We start from the raw sequence: 20,524 nt of genomic DNA, 5'->3' as shown, positions 1-20,524 counted from the left end.
TAGAAACGCGGGACTGTATGCCACTCCTCCTCTCGAAATCATGTTTATAAACAGCATGAGAAATAAACCACGGGGGAAATAACTGTGGGATCCCCTCTGCGGGCTTGCTGTGCATCGTACCTGCTGGTCGGCCACGTGCTCCGCGTTCCCACTGCTCCGCCGGCTTGGTATTTGCAAACACCGAGCACACACACGTGCCTTGCTCTGTTTTGGAAATGCAGAAGCGACGGGGAAGATAACAGCCCATCTCCCGGCTTCTTGCTTACCAGGTTTTGACACATTTGATGCGAGTAATTAGTTAAACCCGGCTGGTTCGTATTAAGGAGGAAGACAGCTGAGCTGCGATCGAAGACATTATTAAACAAGGCGGTTGTTTCTCGGCGTACCTGAGCTGTGGACAGCTTTAATTTCGCCGCCGTGTTATGTGCTATGACAAGCAGGCAGCGCTTAGAGATGGACGGGCAGAGGGGCCGGGAGTCCTGAGCTTGTTAGAAGCTCTGTCATGGGCAAATGGCTAAAATCTTGATAAAACTCCCGCATCTCTTGGCCACGGCACCTTACGTGGTGCTGATGGAGAAGCCTGAGGTCGTGGAGTTAGTGGCAACTGAGTAAATGCAAAGTTCGGGGCATTTAACCATAAGACAGCGTTTTCAGCTAAAAAAAAAGGTTTCAGATACATGCTGAATGGATATATCTGTTCATGACGGGCTTAAAAAGTGGGGATGGCCCCGCAGAGGCCCCACGTCTTCAACCCTCCCAGCTGGGAGAGCTGCAATCCAGCTGCCGGCGCCGCCCCACTCGGCGGCTGGTACCTGCCCCGATCGATAGGGACCGTGATGGGACCGGGCTTTGAACGCAATTATCCCAAATAGCCACGATTCCCGTGCAACAGCTGTCACTTCGCATTACCTACGCATTTTGTCGTCGCTGATTGTCGCTGAATATTTCATTGGAAAGCGGTGGGGACGAGAAGTTACAGGGATGGCCGGAGAGGGTAAGAGGAGATGACAAATTAGCGCGGCCATTAATTGTGGCAGCGCCAACAAGGCGCGCCGAGGCTTCTTCCCGCTGACACATCTTTCACGTGTAAAGCTCGCTGCGGTCTCGTTTGCTAATTCCCGCATGAAAATACTCGCTGAAAAGCATCTATCACGGAGACAAACGCAATTAATCCCGTCCCGTGCGGCCACTCGAGCGGCTGGCGAAATGGTGGTTAATTCCTGTGGCTCTTGGTGACATCTCGTACGATATATTCTGACGTGAACGTCAAGGCTCACAATATTTTATATTTTGGCCTAAAGCTTTAAAGCATGGGAAAGCAGAATAGGACTTGCTAGGTGTACTTATTTTATAGACATCATTTCTGTCAAGGCTTTATTTAGGGCGATTCCCTCTTAATATTATCACACCACCAGAAAGTTCTGCTTGTCACAACGATGAAGTTCCCTAAGATCAGCTGAAAACCCAACGGGCACAAATGGGGACATGAATTGGGACGTTATCAGCTATTTTGCCCTAAACACCACCAGTGCAATGACATACCTCCGAATCCCTCGCTAACGGAGAACATCGTCCCCTTCCAGCCGTGTTTGCCCTCCTCAGCCCCGCCGCTCATCCACGTTGCTGAAGCTCCTTCCAGCTTCACAGTACGGAGAATATTTAAATAACTTTTTCCCTAGCAAAATCCATTACGGTATCACGCATGACGTCTGGAAAACCACTTTCTTTTCCTTTACATTAAGCCTTAAGGGCCGGCGCCTCCTTCACAGAATGATAAAGCCAATAAATTAAAGAGGGAGAAGCGAATTCCTGCGTAACGAATCACGTCCTAATTTGCTAATCCCTTACTACCTGGGCGGAGATCCTCCTGTCCTGAGCCTTCCTTTGTAATTCACGCACTTTGCACGGGCGAGGAGCGTTGTTCACGGGCGTTCCCCAGGCACCGAGGGTGCACGTAGGATGGAGAAATAAAAGGCGTGCCGTCATTCTGCCGAGTCGGTGAGAGGAAATCCGGAAAACTTGCTCCCTGTCACCTGCAATGATGCTCCTCAGCACGGAGAGGCAGGAAAAGCAAAGATAATTACGTCAGATTACACCGGCACTGTTACAGGTGGAAAACCTCCCGATGCAGCATCGCAGTGCTCACTGGCAACGTGAGCAGGTGTCTGCCAGGCTCTCCCATCAGTAAACCGGTGCTCCCCGGAATATTTTCCCCAGCTCTCTCTTATTCTGCTTTTAGATATCACAAGCGACGAGGCCGCCTACCCCTTTCCCAGGAAAGCAGCGGGGGAATGAATGGGCTAGAAGGGAACAGCCCCAAAGCCTGCCCCTTGAATTACATCGTCCTGAAGTGTAATTCATGTATTTATTTTAAAAGCTGCTCAGAATGGTCAGCTTTGGCCGGGATTTCACAAACAGCCCGAGCACCCAACAACTCCTGTTGCCATTCCCGAGGCCAGCCTTTACTCCTACCGAACTTTGAGGGCCCCTTATTATTGTCTTCAGAGGCAGCAGAGAGCATAATGACTTCCAGGCCGGCTCCCAGCATCCGCTGCCATCCTCCAGCTCCTCTCCCCTGCTCCCTCTTTGATACATCAAAAACATCCAAACAATCGCAGCCGGGCTTTGGAGGGGGAGAACGTTTGCAACACGAAGCTGACACGCGCGACCTTAAGGGAAGTCTTTAGAGCGAACCAATTGCAAGTAAATATTGGAATTTAAACAGACGAGAAACAGCTTGGGTGTTGCCTGTCGGAGCCCCAACGGGCACGTAATAAATGGCTAGGTGACAGCAGCTCGGGCTCATTGAAATGCAGACGTCGGCCGCGGAAATTTCATATGCACGGCTCCCTCCCCGCTGCCTCCTTAACAGATGTCAATGAATCGGATCTACACGTTCGGTGAAATGAAGTGCAAATACCACTGAAAAAAAAAAACCAACAAAAAACAGGGAGAGGCTGGAGGGGAGGCTGAGCCCTGCCCTGAGGCTCTGGCAGGTCCCCACGAGCATCACGAGCATCCTGAGCATCCTCTGGTCCTCAGTGCACTCTGGGCAGAGCAGGCAGCTGCAACCCCCCACCATCATCCTTCTCGCCCTTTGGCCTATGCTGTCTGTATTTTTTAGAGCAACGTTTAAAAAAAAAAAAACCTAAATAAAAGGAGCCTTCCCGTGCAGGAGCACTGTGACTCGTAACTCGGTCGCTTTTCAGCAGCGCTGCCCCGCGGAGGCTCCCCGCTGCGGGCAGGCACAGTCCACGCAGACGCACCCGAAAGGCGAATTTGGTTTTAGGTTTCCTATCAGCTCCTCAGGAGATGTTCTGAAATCTGATTGCCACGCAGCAGGGAAAGGAGAGCATCTCGTACCTACGCAGCTCTGAGACTCGAAGCCCCCGGCGGTATTTCTGCCGCGCAGCCTTAAAATACCGGGACGCGCTTATTCGCGGAGGGATGCTGGCACTTGAATTATTCAGTGTTGTGTCGAAAACTCAGCGCAGGGCTCCAGGCGAGACCAGCTGATTCCCTTCTTGTCCTGCTCCCCTCTTCGCTCTCTTCTTTCCTGGCTGCCTCGGACCGAGTTTCTTCTGGTCCAGCAGGACACCTGCCTGCTCCGTTTCACAGCCCCCGTGCCTCTCGGTAACTTTCTCTCCCACGCTCCTCCCTGCATTCAAATCCCTCAAAAGGGTAAGAAATTGTACCTGTAGTAACTAACGGGGAAAGCTGAAGGCTACCGAATACTTTACAAATCTTAAATGCTAACGGAGTTTAATTTCAAATGTGGTTTTGGCTAGAAAACAAGACGAAGCCTCCCAGCATGGCAGATGACGGGCAAAGGAGGTGCCACTGCTGGCTGAATTTCATCTCCCCCCGAAACCAAAGAGAAAACCTGGCCATTTTTTAACAAAAAATGAATTGTGTTGAGCTCGCAAGCCTTGCATTGAAACCACACAGCATCTCTTAATGAGCTTCTGCGCCGCTGATGGCCTGAGCGAGAGATTCACCGTTCGCTGCAGTCCCTTCACTCCCACTGCTTTTAGGCTGTAAAATTGCACTTAGTGGTGCTCAACCTAAGAGCACCACGCGGGGAGGCATCTAGAGAAGTATACAACCCTCCCAAGTCGCTCTCCCGGCCCCGCATTTACTGCTGCCTAACCCAACTGGTGTTTTACCACCGCCGTTGTATTTTCACGGCGATTAAGGGATCGGACAACGCACCACAAAAACCAGCTTTGCGGTGGGAAATCCATAATAAATCGATGTGATTAAGGGACATTGCATGGCTTGAGGAGGTTTCTGATCCCCAGCAGGCTCAGGAGCTCTCCCTGCCCCAGCACAGACTCGAGCCCCAACTGATGGGCACGGCCACCAACAGGTCAAGGGGCTTCCAGCCTCACGCAAGGGGCACGATTTCCGTATGTGCTGGTTTCCCTGCTCATTTCGAGACCCACAAATGTGCTTCCTGCAGGTCTGAGAAACGCGGTTGAACTCACGGCAGGTGAATTTGGGAGCAGATGTCCACATGTCTCAGCCTCCCCCTCTGCTCCTGAGGCAAGAGACTCTCTTCTCGCCGCCGCCGCTGGTCCAAACCTTCCGGACAGGGGCACAAACGATCATAAATCTGCTGGCGGATCGCAAGGTTTACACTTCCTAATCCTCTAAGGAGCTATCCAGAATAATTCTGCCATAGCTCAGGAGGTCCTAGCTCAAAGCCTTCAACGCACTTGGCTGTTTTCAGAAGAAGCCACGCGTAAACCTGTAACAGTTCCCATACGATGTTCCCCACGAGCACTGAAACTAAAGAAAACCCCCAATTTTGGTGAACGCGACCTACTCCTCTTTGTCTTTTCTGCCTCTGGTGGAACGTCAGCCGTGCCATTTTTCAACCTTGTTAAAAGCTGCTGTTATATAAATTGCTTGGTCTATTAGTATATCTTAATTACAGCATCTCGAGCCGCATTTAGCCTCTTGCGGGGCAAAATTGCCATGATTTATACTGTACTAACAATGATATTTTTGCATTAGTAAGCAATTAAGGGACTAAACAGCACCCACGGGATGTCTAGGAGATCTTGGAAGGACCCCCATCACTCTGAGTTATATCTGGTCTAATTGTATTTACAGAAACTTTCCCAAAGAAGAATACCTTGTCAAAATATTTGCAGTGTTCGGAATAAATGGGAGTAGAAAAAGCAGCATTAACGGCTCGGTTTTATGATGAAAGGGAGTCATAAAAGGGGCAGAAATGGCCTCGGATAAGGTCACAGAGGGAAGATGATCACAGGGTTTTAGATTTGTCGGAGCGGATTGCTGGAAAATACGGGCTGCTTCCAGGCAGGTCTCTGCTAGGGATGCAGGGATGAGAGGTGTCATCGGCACAGCATATATTTTTTATGTTGTTACAGCGATGTGGCTGCACTGTACGGGATCCAGCGATGCTCTGACTGTGGTGCACGCTTGTCGGGACAAAGTGTGAGCTCCTGGTCCTGCTGCCTTGGCTCCGCGCGTCTCCCCATCACATCCCACCTCCACCACCTCCTTGAAAAGCGGACCGTCCTTCTCTTTCCCCCGGGATTTCCGCGGGATCGAGGGCAGCATTTTTATGATTATTCTGAAACAGAAATATGCTCCTACCCGAGAGGTTAACGAGGTTTTAAAAACGCTCTGCTCGTCTTCCTCTGCTACAAATGTAAAACAAGCCTTTCCTCTGATGGTGCAAATGTCACCTCTTGCATGAATTACGAAGCGCACACCTTCCGAGCAGGAACAAAATGGTTTTCCTACAGCACGCCTTTCCAGATCAACTGCACTTGTCCAGTTCCCTCCATTGTCTTACACACCTCTGAGCAGAAATCCTACAGTAGCAGTCAAGACCTTTAAAGGGTTTTGCTCGCCCACACTGCTGTACCTCTGCTGAGCGGTGGCCTAATGGCGTGCAAGAGTTCAGGGCATCACAATTCTTCTTAATTAGTATTTTTGCTCCCGCCGCGATGGAGGTGCGACTGCGATGAGAAATTGGTTTTAATTATCGAAAGTTTCCCATCGAATTTAATTAGAGCCGTGCGGTCAGAGCCCCACACCTCACTCGAAAAAAAATTAGAGCTATTGGTTTCCTAAATGAATCGCAGTAAATATTGCTGCTGAAAGGAAATTCTTCCACGGAAGAAGCGATGACCCTCGTAACTCGGTATGCAAATCACGGAAAAAAGCAATACTCCCTTCCCTCATCAATCTCACATATCCTAAGAGGCAGAACGTTGTTCTTTCTGACTACCAACGACTACGGAAAATATAATGGACCGACACAGGTGATGTTATAGCAACAGCATCGAGAGCCTCATTAATAAAAAGGGAAAAAAATAAAAGAGTGAAAGATGTAAAACTTAATAGCTCTGTTGTAGAACTGGGAAACAGGGCATCAATAAATAATCTGGTCGGGCTCTCGCTGATTATTTGGGTTGGAAGAGATTTCTGGCACAGCAGTAAATCCACGTCCCGGTTCTGTGGCAGGATAGACGAAACTGTCTATGGGCAACGGGCTTGATCTGAAATTCCTGACTTGTATCATCTTCCAGCAGATACGGAAACTTCAAAGGGCGCCACGGAAATAGCTTTTCCCAACACACTGCTTGCAACCAGTGCGAATTTGTTTCTGAAAACTTCCCTTTAATTTTTTCCTGGGTGCACATTTAATAGAAAACTAAACGACGGAGCTGCATGAATGAATAACTTCTCTGCATAAAACACTGAGGTTTCGAAGTACAAAATCATGAATCTGAAAACTCGCGCGTGCAAACAGATGAACAGGGAACGCAATTATGATTTTTACAGTTCGCATATCCGTTCAATTTGAGGTCCCTTTGAAATATTTGAAATACTAGGAAATAATGAATACATCCAACCCATTTTAAAACGGCACTGCAAGTGCTGCAATACATAAATATACATTTACATGCACAGGGTATCTGTGCATCTGATTTCCCAGCTAAATGGGACACCTAACTGTTGGCTGCTTTTAAATATATGAGCAGCATATGCAATCACAACAAATGCATGGACAGAATAAGTATGTATCTAGCATATATTTGGCAATGCAGCCTTGCAAAATTGACTTTTCTTCTGAAAATCAGCTACACATCCAGAAAAGCTTTAGGAACAGGTAGATTTCTACCGCACCTGTATCTCCTGGGGGCCAAAATACGTGGACAGAAGGCAGCATGACCTCCAGGGAGGTGCGTGGCCAGCAGCTGGAAATGAAAAACCAACTCTGGTTTCTCAAGAGCTCGGCGAATGGCACATGGCACCTTCAAGACACGATGCATATAGACAGCCTTCTCCAGTGGCTTTATGTATTTAAACAGACTGAATATCCAACGTGGAAACGGATTTTGTACCAAGTCTATCTTTTTCTGGTCCTTCGCCAGGCGATAAAAATAATTAGCTCCTGGGTGACTTTACGATCTCATCTCCAGCACAAATATAATCCCGTCGATGCCCTTGACTACCAAACAATTCTCACCTGGCCAGTGGTCCATCAGCTAACGTTCAGGGCCCACAGCCCCCAGCTAAACCTTGATCCCACTGCAGATACAGAAAGCCCCGATCTGTCAGGCTACGGGAGCTGGGTGTAGCATCTCCGGGCACAGGACGAGTGTCTCTTTGGTCAAATACGTATCTTTTTTCTATAAGAAAATGCTTTTCATATGATAGTGTGAATGCGTCAGTATCAGCACTGCTCACTAGGTGTCAATCTCAAATGAAACTCCTGCTGGAGAAGATTCAAGTCCAAGCCAACGTGCATGGACAACGTGGGAAGGAAAGAAGAAGAAGAATTTAATCTACGAAGTCTGGTCATTTAGATTCTAATACGGTATACTGGAAAATGTCAGATTAGTTGAAATAGTATTTTTTCTTTGAGATATATACATAGAGCATTTGGTACTGGGCAGAGATGCTTGACAGACCTCAGCTGCTCCAGGCTTGAAACCACCGTTTGTCTCAGCTCTCCTTTGGAGATGATTCTGGACTTGTTTAGACCAGTACATATCTGGGTAATTACTACCTCAAGATGGCTAGACTTAACATCTTTTAAACGAAACACCTTTTCTACTGAAGAAACGCTGTCCTCAAGAATAAACGCAGATAGAGCTCTCAGAACTGCTCCCGATAAGCGCGAGGGCCAACGATCAGTGGGCGGATGCTATCGATGTTTTCGATTTAGTTTCCGATACCTTTAGCCAACAGTTTGATTTTGATGCCCAATGTTTATCTTGCCCTGGCCAATACACATGTGCGCTGAAGCTGTCCATGTGTGCCGTGCCTACATAAAGGCCCATAAAGACAGAGAGGGATTCCCATCTCTTACCCATCCTGTGAAGAAGTTCGGTGCACAGACTGAAAATCAGCCTCCAAAAATCATCCCCGGCTATCAACACAGCCGAGATACCACAAACATTAGGACTTTTTCATATTCTGCATCAACAGTGCCAGCTTAGCCAAAAGTCTTATCAACAAGGCTACCAAGAGATTTCCTCATTTCTAGCAAGTCTAGAAATAATAAAAAAACGACAATTTTTGTACTTGTCAGAGCTTCTGGACAGAAGCTGAAAATGAAAAGATGAATAGGGTGAAATAGAATATAAAATAAAAGAAAATATAAACTGGAAAACCCCGATGTCTGATTGCTATTTATGATTGTTTGAAGGTCAAATTTCTTCCTAGATGTTGCGAGGAATTTGGAGATGCCAACAGCTAGCGTTTAACCCTGTTGAGCACCATTTTAAATCCCTCATATTTTCTCTGTGGCACTGGAACAAGAAGACCCATGGCAGGTGACTACTCACATTTTTGGCAGGCAGAATCTCCAAAGGGTTTTGATTGCTCTGTTTTCCTTTAATGAGAGGACAAACAGAGAGGACAAAGGTCAAGAGAGGTGTATAACCCTGAGACGAGATGGAGAGAGAGAGAGAGAAAAAAAATCCCAGTTAGGGGCAAGTAAGAAATACATTCCACCAAGAGGGAAACATAATCAGAAAATTTTCTCTTCTGATCGCTCTTACTCCCTCGGTTGGGATCCCTACCAGCCCTTCTCCTCCTAATTCCTTTCTTCCCCATGAAAGAGATCGATGGGCAGTGCCCTAATTGTAATAAAGCGCTCCCCGTGTGCTATTACACTGCGAAATATGGAGGTCTGTGCAGGTGTATAATTTAACATTAAACTCTACAAAAATTCAGAATTTAGTTTCCATTGCCCTGTAAAGGGTTTTCGTACAGAAGTCTGCACACGACCAAAGGGAGAAGTTCGCGTGTTGAGATGTTCAACCAGTCCGACTATAATTAACCAAAAGCATGCAACGAGAAGAGCATCGTTCCTTTGTTCTTCATTCTTTCTGTTCCTTCCCCTCCAAATATGCCCCAAGAACATTAATGCTGACTCTGCATAATCACAATATTCAAGAAACGCGACAACGACTTTATGGATAGTTGGTAGAACAAAATACCGTGGAGACACGGCCATGTCCCACCCAGCTGGGGGGTCTCCTGCTCCTCTTTCCTCTATTGATTTTCTTAGGACAGCAAAGATCAAATTCAAGTTAACAGAGCATCTTGCCAGTATTTATCGTTCAATTCCGGCTTAATGGATTGGCTATGGGAGAAAAAAATCTTTGCAAACGCGATTTCTGAATTAGCAGAAGAGCCAGAGAAGGAAGCGAAGGGGGTGGGTATTTTCCCAGGTTTTACTGGGGAAGTTTGTAAAATTAAAGGCAAAATGCTGTTGTGGTCGTATGGGAACAGAAAGCTTGGAAGCTCTTGGAAGAATGAGCTCCTCCCGCCGCTGTCGCTCAAACGTTTACTTTGTGCTGAGGTTAAATGCCCTGTTTCACCCCAAATTACGTATTTCATTACACATTTAATTCATTTAACCTTTATGTTTAACATGTTTTCCACTGCCATGCTACTTCCAAGGAGCTTCTTAGAATTAAGGTAACCTCAGACTAAGAAAGCAAGTAAAAAATGGAACCAAATTATAAATTTTAAGCGCCAAATCCTTTTAGCTCTTGTGCCGATGGTACAAGAAAATTCACCTCCATGGTACAAGAAAATTCACCTAGCTGAAGAACCCCCGTTTTGGGGGCAGGTATCTGGGGAGGTTTTTCTGAATTTTAGTGTCCTACTGCCCTGCAGGAGGCTGTATGCAAGCAATGCTAAATGTATATAGAGTTTTCTTCCGAAGCAAGTAAGACGGAGATTTCGTAGTTCAGGGGCATCTTTCTTCATTACAGTGTGAACGAAGAGAAGGAACAAATGAATTTTAAAGCAAATGCTATGGGGAAAAAAATAAAAAATAAAAAACTTACTGTCACTGAGGTTAATGACAAAAATCCCATTAACTTCAACGGACCAATATTTCACTTTGTGTTTCCCCATTAGCAGAAAAGCAGCATTTCATAACCACCCAGCTCTGCTATTAGTTATGTGGAGCGGTCTCGATGAAAGAAGCCCAACTCCCAAAGAGACTGTGCCCTCCCTCAGGTTGGCACCGGTTATTTCCCATCCCGTCCGAGCAGGGAGGAATTGCGCCAGGAGGACAGGAGAGCATCTCTGGAGTCTGAAGTTCCTGCATTATATTTGAGTTATTTCTGCACGATAACGCTGTAGGGATGAAAATCTGCTTTAAAAGTGAAGTTTGTGTTAATGATCCTGAGATGGAAAACGGGAAGCATTTATTAAAGGAAGGAGTTATAATAACTGTTGATCAATGCCAACCACTATTTACTACTATGCCTTTTGTTTTCCGCTCTAATTAAAACCTCCAGCAGTTTCCTATTAATACACCTAAGCTGACTGCTAATGACTGTTTTCATTCTGCATGCAATTACCAGAAAGCAAAAATGATATTCCGTAGGACGTATTTATTTTCAACAACAAGCCAAACGGAATGAAAACCCACACCATCTCTCGGCGACGGCTACAACCTTGACCATGAACTCCTGATTCACGCGCTCCGTGCAGAGCCATCTCCTGCGGATTAATTAAGGGGAGCGACGTTATTATTTTTGCATAGCGTTTCTTGTCACAAAGGCAAATCAAGGAGCCGGGCTGGGTGATAATGATGGAAGCTGAACCCCAAATTGGGCTTGGCCTCTCCCTGGCCAGCACAGGGCAGGGGGTGCCAGGCACCCACACCAAAGGGCCACGTGGGCTGCCATGAAAATTCATCGCCGTCACGGGATCGAAGGCACAAACGGATGCTTCTGACAAGCCTGAAATCGGCAAATGAGGACGGAGAGGAGAAAAAGGCGTGAAGCATTGGCTAATTTTACAGCCTGGATCTCTTTTTTCCCTGCTCCCACTTGTTTCTTTTTCATTTAAAGTAGTGTAACGTGAAATGAATCGCTTTTATTTTCCCCCACTAAGCCTATTAGGGTTTAACTATGGAAAGTTGAAGCAATTTTTCCCTGCTTAAGTTCCCTCCCTAGCGCAAGGCTGGGCTCCAGCTGTCAGCCCTTCCGAAGATTCAATAAGATTAGTCCTAAATGATCTTAGCATCATCGCAAAGGTCGTAACCGCATGACTTCCTCGGATAAAATTCTTCTATCACTTCCCTAAGTCGAGGAAGAGGTCAGAGATGAATATAAGCTGGTTTGAGACAGCTGAAGGTTTCAATAAGGAGAAGCTTTCCCTGGCTCCCAAAGCGAAGTGAGGTATCGGATGCACCAGCCTCCTCCAGCCCCCTCCAGTGCCGGACACATCCCTTACTCTTGGTTTACAAAGACCTACGGGAGAAAAGATTCAGATCCACGGGGCACAAGCGAAAATAACGTCCAACCCTACCATCATAGGCAGGAATCAAGAGACTTCGGGGCGCGGGGAAACACAGCGGGCTGCAGGGACAACCCGAAATCGAGGCCACGACTCCGTACCCACCGGTATGGGCTTGGTCTTTGCTTTCAGGAGCTGCTAGAGCAGCTCGAACAAGTTACGAGTTACTCAGGCTAAGTATAAGAGGAGTCTGTGCTGTTGGAGTGCCCGTGCACTAACAGAAGGCCAAGTGTTATGCCGAGATGCCCAAAGCTCCCCAGCATCTTTCTGGATGAGAGCATCATGCAACACATGAAGAGGTGACAAACTCATGAAACCCATGAGAACTTCTTCGATTTGAAAGATCTACTTTATCAAACATTCATCAAAAATTTAATTTATCAGAATCTACTTCATCTCCCTTCCTTCCACTCATTTGCTAAGGCTGAAAGACACTCTGTATTTTCAGCGGTAATCGGCCAGGCTTTTTTTAGCAATGGCAGTAACTGTGCTGCCTCCTGTAAATAAAACCATGAGGCTTTTTGCATGCATGGACTAAATCCCAAGCCTGCTGAGCTCGAGCAGAACAGCCTTGTGGGTTTGTTGGTGCCCACCAACATCTGCCAACACCGAGCCTGTTTTGGCCACCTTACTGCAAGAGAACCGTGATGAAAACATCTTTGGAAGCACCCACAGATGGCATTCTTTCGGTTTCGCTCTCAACTGATGCCTTTTAAGTTTACGCAATGAATTTTTTTTATGCTCTTCCTTAGGACTGGCACCTGATCTCCGGTCCTCCTCCAGCTAGCCGAGCTCTGCGGCTGCTGATCTGGGCGGTGAGATTAGCCCCGCTTAGTTCAGCTCCCGTTTGTTGGAACAAGCCTGGTGGGGAGAGAAGAAACCTCAATTTGCATGTTAATGAGAGCCTAAGCGGCTTGAAGCCATTCATGCCGGCGTCCAGCTCCAATTAGCTGAAGGATTTCCATGCCTGGTTTAAAGAGTTGAGCAGTCCCGCGGAGGGAAGAGCACTTTGTGCAGGCAACGAGTCCAAAGGACTGTTCGGGAAGTGCGTGCTTGACTTCCTAATCCTCCCTCATTTCATAACAACTGCTAAACCATTCGGTCGGTACTGAGGGCTAACAAAAAGTACCCCCAGAGCCTGTTTTCCCATTTTAGGGTAAATGGGGATCGTGTATCACCTCCCCTGAACAGCACCCACACTGCCAGGGGAACGTAGCTCCTGTTGCCCATGGACAAACCCCAACACAAAGTGTGTGCTTACCTCCTGGTGGGCTTCCTCAGCAATAAACGTGCAGTTTCTGCATGCTTTAAAGCACCGAGAAAGTCTCCTTGTCAAGTATCCCCTTTGCTCTAAGGTGTTTTTTTTAAAAATTCTTATTCAGCTTGGGAAAAAATGCAAATTAAATATTTAAAACAGCATTCTGCAGCATGCATCGGAGAAGAATATTCTTATCTCCTAGCACAGCGAAAGGGACTTTTTATATGTCATATTTAACCACAGCGGTGTGGGAACCACAATAAAGCAAGAAAGCTTTCTCATAAAAAGGTCAGAATTGTTTCACACGAGTTACAGAATAGAAGTGAAGTGGTTTAGGAACGTGCTAGTCACGGTGAAAAGCTGACGTACATGGGAGAAATGTGATGTAGGGAAGGACACACTAGGAGATAGACAAGTCCTAAGTTTAGTCCTCAGTTCTGCCTTTTATGTGACCCAGGCAAATTTCTCCCACGAAGAAAAAAAAATAAAGAAAAAAAAAACTTTACTTGCCTTTCCCTTTCCAAAAGTGTTACGATCCTGCTAAATAACTCAAGGGGCGATTAAAAAGGATGAGCCCAGCAGACCGAACTGAGCCACTTCAACAACTAAACTCTAAACAGATGCTTCTTTTTGTCCCCAAAAGCGCCCTGTGGCTTCTTTAGGGAGCCATTGTCTCCCCCAGCTCCCCCGGGACCGCTTCCCAAGCTCCCTCCTCCCACGACAAGGCACGTTCTTTGTGCGCGCCCGGCTGCCGCCAGATGCGGGGTCCTGAGCCCGGAGACCCCCGAGCGTCCCCGACAACCACCAGGCTCCCCCCCAGGGCTTTTGCCCCTGGACACAGCTCGGGGCCTCTCCGAGCAGCAGGGATTTAAACCCTGGTGGTTATGAAATTAGGGAAAATAGGATCGTTTCTTAGGATATAAAATGCATTTCTTTATGTACCGTAACGATAAAGATGCATACGTCGCTCGAATGAGCAGAGACCTAAATCCATTACTTTTACACCCCAAAAAGTTAAAAAAATTGCTTTGCTATTTACTCATAAATTTAGCTATAGGAACACTAAAACATGGGTGGTTAAGAGGCAGCTAACAAAAGATAATGGCTTATGTCCTTCCATATACACAGAGCTGCGAAGTTAATATCCCACTGCTCACATTCGAAAATACCCACTAATGTTCAGAGTGTTACGTAAAATGCTGACTTATGTCCTAGCGAGCTGCCTTTGCTTTTTTCCCTTCCTGCGGTGTGTTTTAAGAGAGAAAGTGGAAATAAGGTTCTGCACATCTGGACCCCGAGGGACTCGCAGGGGCGCCCACCGCTGCTCCCCGCGCCCTAATGCTGCCCCTCCTTGACCAAACGGGTGATGCCCCGGGGGCTGAGCAATTATGGCATCGACCGGGGGACCTCTGGCACTAGGGAGAAGCGGCCAGGATCTGCCTGTCTGCCAGATGCCCGAAATTCACGGGGTGCCCCATTAATCAAAGGACATCTGCCCTCCCGCTTCCCCGGCAGCTCGGCGGCCCCTTGCTCCCCCGGGGACAGCGTGTCCGTTCCTAATTGACTCTGTCCCCGAATCCGCTTTCTTACCATTATGTGGGAGAGGGCTGTTTAGCCCAGGGACGAGGACAACGCCGCAAATTCATTTCCACATCTGAACAGATTGTTTTAATGAAGCCACGCCATGTGCCCGAGTGCTCTGCCGGAGTTTTCCCAAGATCTCAGACAAATCCGACCCCGTACGTCCGTCTGCAGGCAGCCTGAAGCATACAGGGAGCACACAGGGAGCTCACACAGCCAAGTCTCACCTTCAGGATTCATCAGCTGGACCCTTAACAGAGAATTTTGGCAGTGTTTTCAATGTCTGGAAACACCCAAAACTTCTGCAGCGTCTGCTGAATCAAAGCCCCTACACGACAGCGTATACGTGCAATTGTCTTAAATGTTATAAATTACAAAAATGGGGATCCTGACAACTGAACGATTCTGCCGAAAGATAAACTAAAATCAGATCTAAGTAATAGAGCTTAAAAAAAGTCTGCGTTACTTAGGATATATTGCTGCTATCATTCACTCAAGTACAAGCTTTTGCGTGGTTCGGAAGAGGCTGAATTTATCGAAGCTCCCTCTCCTACCTGATCCCATTCTGTTAGACCCCAAAATTGTTCAGGGAAAGGGGATCTCATTTTCTGAATGCAAGCAGAGAAAAAAAAAAATCAGGAAAGTTTCGTTCTGTACAATACTTCCTCTTTCCTCTAAAAACAATACTGGTAAGCCTGCATGTGTATATTTCTACCTCAAAAAAAATGAGATTCATGGAAAGATCTTGTGCATACAAATTGGAACAAGACAATGCATTCGGAAGAAAAAAATAAGTAAACAAAAGCTTTCTCTTTTAGCCACTTTCTGTCCCAGCTTCGTTCTTTATCCAAGCATACGTTAAATGTGCTGAGCATTTCGTGCGTGCCCGCACACCGCAGGAACCCCAAAACCTTTGTGCTTAGCACGAGCTGAGGGCTGCCGGGAGCTGTAAGTGCTCGTGCATCACTCCATCGCATCCAAAGGGAGCAAAGAAGAGGGACTATGCTAAAAGCTTTCCTGCTGCTGACAGTATTTCTGGAATTGGACACGGGTAAGACAGGGGAAATTACCATTAACATTGCATACAAATCAGGAAACACGTTGTGTCTCTTATTGAACCTTCCTCCTCTCGCACACCTTTTTATTCTCCTCGTATCTTGCCTTACTTATCGTTCATTCATTTTTCATGGGTTTCATTGCCATGCTCTCATGCAGATTTAGCTGCTCGCAGTCTATCATATTTTAAATCTCCCTTCTTATAATGTTCCTTGCAGAGTATTTACCCTCCGGAGCCTCGCCTTTCCCTCCGTACTTTGCTCCTGAGCCTCCACCACACTGTTGGGGCTCCTCAACTGGAGAACAAAAGCTCAGCTGGAGAACGAAAGCAAGCAACCAGCTCACGAGCAATGGATTCCTATGGTTTAACATGAAAATAAATTAAATCTGATGAATTTGTTGCAATAAACGCCCTGTTTTATGGATCAACCACAACCGCAGAATTTCACCTGGTTCCCTGAAGTCCTTCACGAGCTCAGCTCGGACGATTCAAACTCCTTCCCCTCCAGTGGGACACATTTCTGGTACATCAGCACCATGGGTTTCGATAGAGATCATTAATAAACCCAGGAGAAGCATTAATTAAAGACAACTCCAAATGATAAAACACAAACCAATTCTTCGTCCCTCCGTCATCGTGCAGGGACGACGGGTGCAGCTGAAGAGGCAAAGTCTTCCTTAATGATTTCGTGTAAAACCTTTCCGTGGCAACATAGATTATCGTGGACTTGTTTCTTAATTAGGCAGGCATTTTTGCAGCCCTGAATAAATTTCGCAGGAAGGCAAGGAGCTTGTTGTGCCATTCTGTTCATTCTGCACAAAAAAATAAAAAAAAAAAAGTCCCACCTGTCCCTATCCCACATGCATGCCCCAGCCATTCGACTTGAAATAGCAGCTAATTACAGCAAAAATCAACTGCTAATTATGCCACAGGACAACATTTCACCTGCAGAAGCCCGCGGCTCCCCAGGAGAAAGCAGCTCTTTTGCTCCCATCGGTGGCACCTCGCGGGGAAGGCTGCCGAGTCCTCGCTCCCCAGCCCAGCGATGAACGTTAACGCGACGAGGTGGAGGTGAAGAAGCTCTGGATAAACACGAGGGCACGTCGTATCGGCCTTCTCGTTTAGTGATGCTCTTGTAACCCATCTCACGGGCACCAGCTCCTTCTCCAAACTCTCCCACCGTGGTCAGGAGAAGGGGTGCTCGGAGCTGCCTCCAGGGCTGAGGCTTCAGCCGATGCCAAGCAATCAAGTGCCCCATTTTTCTACTGCTTAATAAAGAAATAAATATAAATCAACCACACAAAGCTAAAACAAATTGCAAAGTAGCTGGACACACCAGCTCTGAAGTGGGCATGGCGAACCTTAACAAGCTAGGAAAGAGCTTTGATGCTCTCCATCTCTCCTACTCATCTCCTCCAGCAAAAGATAGTTGGGGTTTTATGCCTTCTATATGGATGTGAAGTTTGCTGGACATTTCGGGGACTGCCCCGTGCCCTGAGGTGTCGGTGGGATGGGGAGAGGGGCTCTGGGAGCCTCTCACATGCCTTTTCTTTCCACTGTTCCATTTTCAATTGTTTCCATTTTCATTTTCCTCTGCAACGCGCCGCTCCTTCCGACCCAAGGTCTCCTGGCTAGCAAGCAGTACAGCTCGGTACGGTGACTAGCATCACCTATTCACAAAATGTCACACATCTGGTGGAAAATAATGCTTCCATTCTTGTCAGCGCGTTAACAAATTGCAGTAAACACTGCTTTAGGGCCAGGAAGAGACTGCACGTTGAATGAAACCACTTCGATGTAAACATTTCACGATACCACCCCTGTGCTTCCTACATTTCATTTCAGCTCCGCTAGAGTTAATTTCTTCCTGGTTAGGCAAACAACCAAAATCCATCAGTCCCTTGGATCTCAAAGACAAACCTCTGATGTCCTGAACCCGGGTACGTGTTGTTCCAAGCGAGGCACGGCTCCGAAAAGCCCCCTGCGCTTCTCCTGCGGGATTAAGAGATTTATTTCCTCACCTCCAAGAGTAAGGAAGGCCTCGGTGAGGACAGAGGAGCCTTCAGTCCACCCTTTCCTCTACCCAGTCCAGCACAGATTTATCTAAAAGCATTCTAAAAGTCACTAAAAGTATTAACATCACAAGGGGATTTCAACATATTTTTACATTTCTAGAGCTTCCTTGTGCATTTTCTTTACATACTTGCCTCAGCCGACTTTCTACTTTTATTACTTCTTTCCCCTCATTTTTAAAACTTTCTGTCTTCTTTGTCTGAGATGTGATGTGCTGCAAGATTTACAAAGCATCTGGTCACGGTGCCTAATAACCCACCTGTCCATCATAAAATATCTCATCAGTGGCAACAAAGCCGGAACGATGACATACAAAATGATAAAGCTACCTACCTCCTCCCAGAGTTTTTGTGGGGGAAAGGAGACCACAGGGAAGCAGAAACGTGTGGAATCCCAACTCAAATTGAGTTTCCTACCCGCTCCACGCTGTTGCAGATATGAGCAGAAATGAAAGAAATAAAAGACATATTGCCGAGCAACCCCCCTGTTATTACTCTTGGCATTACGATCGCTGCTATGTTGGCATCCCACAACTTGCTGTGCACATTTAGTGCTCAAAGGGCTCTCCGTACCGAGGTGAAATCCCGAATCTAAGCTTCCTCTGACCAAAAGGAGCTTTTCAACACGAGCTCCACCGCTTTGGTCCAGCTCCACGCTTACACAATATATTTTAGGTCCCAATTTTAATTTGCGTGAGAAGTTTAGGGAGAGCGATCATGTTTTATATAACTACAAAAATAATAGAAAATCTGGAAAAAACGGGCTTGTATTTCATTTTGTCTTACTAATCCATGTGAGTTAGCGAAATTGCTGTAGGAAATAACTATATTGCTATTGACAGCTGGCTCAGAATGGAACTGATGCACTGGGATCCCTTTTCCTTCACCCCGAACCACTTTCCTGGCATCACTTGCATGTCACGAGGTGGCAGGTAATAGCCAAGGCTGGCAAGTAGCTGACAGTATCTACCCATATATCTTTAAAGGAAAAAGCAACGAGGGGAGATAAGATGCTAACACAAAGTTACACGTTCGTTTGTGGGGTTTTTTTCTCTTTTTGCTACGTCTACTTGCTTGTCTTGCCGCAGTGAGCCGCCACCTCACCGTAACACCTCCGATCACCCGCGGCCAGACCCGCGGTGTCTTTTTAACTGAGATGAATTAGAAACGTATTAAAAGAAAATACCGATTGCAGCACGGAAAGGGAGTCGACACATCAAAACCAGCTTCATCGCAAGGCACATGCTAGCCCATCAACGGTGCAGTCACGAGCACAAGGAAGATATTCATGGTCAGGCTGCAAAAAGCAGTATGTTTAAAACCATGTCATAATAGGAAGAGAGAGCAATAAAGAATACTGTAAAAATCAAGGCAGGCTATAATTTTCTTGCCCCGTGTCCCTGTCAATACTTCATTATTTTTTATTCTTTAAAAGCGTAATTTTCAGGGGGGAAAAAAGTCTTACGTGAAAGGACTCCGCTTCCTCCGAAATAAGGCTTTTCAAAGCAATGGAGAGAATCTTACATCCCAATAAAGCGAAAAAAGACATTAGTGAAAAGCTCGGACGTGCTCCAAGCAAGAAACGACTCCAGGCACAGCCTCGCTGGACAAAATCAGCACCTAAAACCTAGATTTTTTTACCCAAATTAATGTAAATAATTACCTGTGCTGGTGCAAAGTAAGGGCTCGCACTCCTAGAGCGTGCTGAGTTCAGTGCATAGTGCTTTGGGTTGGTGCTGGGCTCCTCAAGGCACAGCCTGGTTTAATCGGGTTTCCCAATAAATGGGGGACTTTGCACAGAAGCTCATAGTCCTGAGCTTTTTGGGGTGTATCTGTGCCTGTTTGGGGGTTGTCAGGATAAAATGCATGTTGCTTTTAGCTGATTGCAATCAGCCTTGCAGTTTGGCTCACAGCTCAAAAGACAACCATCAAATATTTTTAGCAGCACCGTAAAGAGTGGTCAGGAGTTCAAATTAAAGCGCATAAAAAATCCTTTGATGGATATACAAGATGCCTCATAAATATATGACCCTAGGTTCAGGAACAAATAAATCACAGGAAAAAAATAATTTAATGTTATCTGTTATTTTAGAGGGGAAAAAAAAAACCAAAAAACAAGTGTTTTAACCTTTCTCTCGGGGGGGTTAACAAACATAATTCACCGTAATATCAAACGTAAAGAAAGATGCATAAAACATAAGATTAGAAGGCTTTGAGGAAAGCCGGATCTTTCATTTAATTCTTTTATCTCATCCCTCGGTAACTTGAAGTGAAGGAAGGCTGCTGGCGCTGGTTAGCAACAATTCGTCAATCTTTTCCCTGCCCAAGTCAAGCGCTCCTCACTACAAACCCGGGTTTTGGAGAGCCTCCTTTCTAGCCCTGACTTTTAATTTTGGCTCTTTGTGGTTCGTTTCCAGAGCTCTCTGGGTGAGAGCCGCCACTGCCAATCTGCTACGAGGGAATTAATAAATGCCCTCGTTAAAGCAACATCTCACTGTCGCCACGTCGCAGGGATGCACAAAGCCCGCCTCGTGCCCGAACACCGACCTATGTATCACCAAGAGCAAAGAGAGCATGAACTTTGATTTTAATATAACCCTGCTTAGTTGTAGCACTTGCCATTTAATAGGCTAAAATTAGGGTAAAGGCTTTTTCCACCGAAGGCAAACCACTGCACCGACGTGTCCAGCTCCGCGTTATGGTGTAGCTTTCGCAAAGGGCACCGACACGTTAAAAAAT

General features: G+C 46.5%; 1 protein-coding gene across 4 annotated transcripts in view; it reads right to left on the bottom strand.

Moving 5' to 3' along the window:
- The window catches only part of DCC (DCC netrin 1 receptor), a 374,240-nt gene extending 353,716 nt beyond the window's left edge, over positions 1 to 20,524 (bottom strand). For all 4 annotated transcript variants that reach the window (XM_080571841.1, XM_080571842.1, XM_080571843.1 and 1 more), the window contains exon 1: positions 1 to 20,524. This exon is cut by the window's left edge and continues 21,654 nt beyond it. The gene's annotated coding sequence lies outside the window, so the exon portion shown is untranslated.

The sequence above is a fragment of the Anser brachyrhynchus genome, assembly GCF_964034855.1.
Source record: "Anser brachyrhynchus genome assembly, chromosome: W".
Taxonomy (NCBI): Eukaryota; Metazoa; Chordata; class Aves; order Anseriformes; family Anatidae; genus Anser; species Anser brachyrhynchus.
This window is presented reverse-complemented; position numbering and strand designations above follow the sequence as displayed.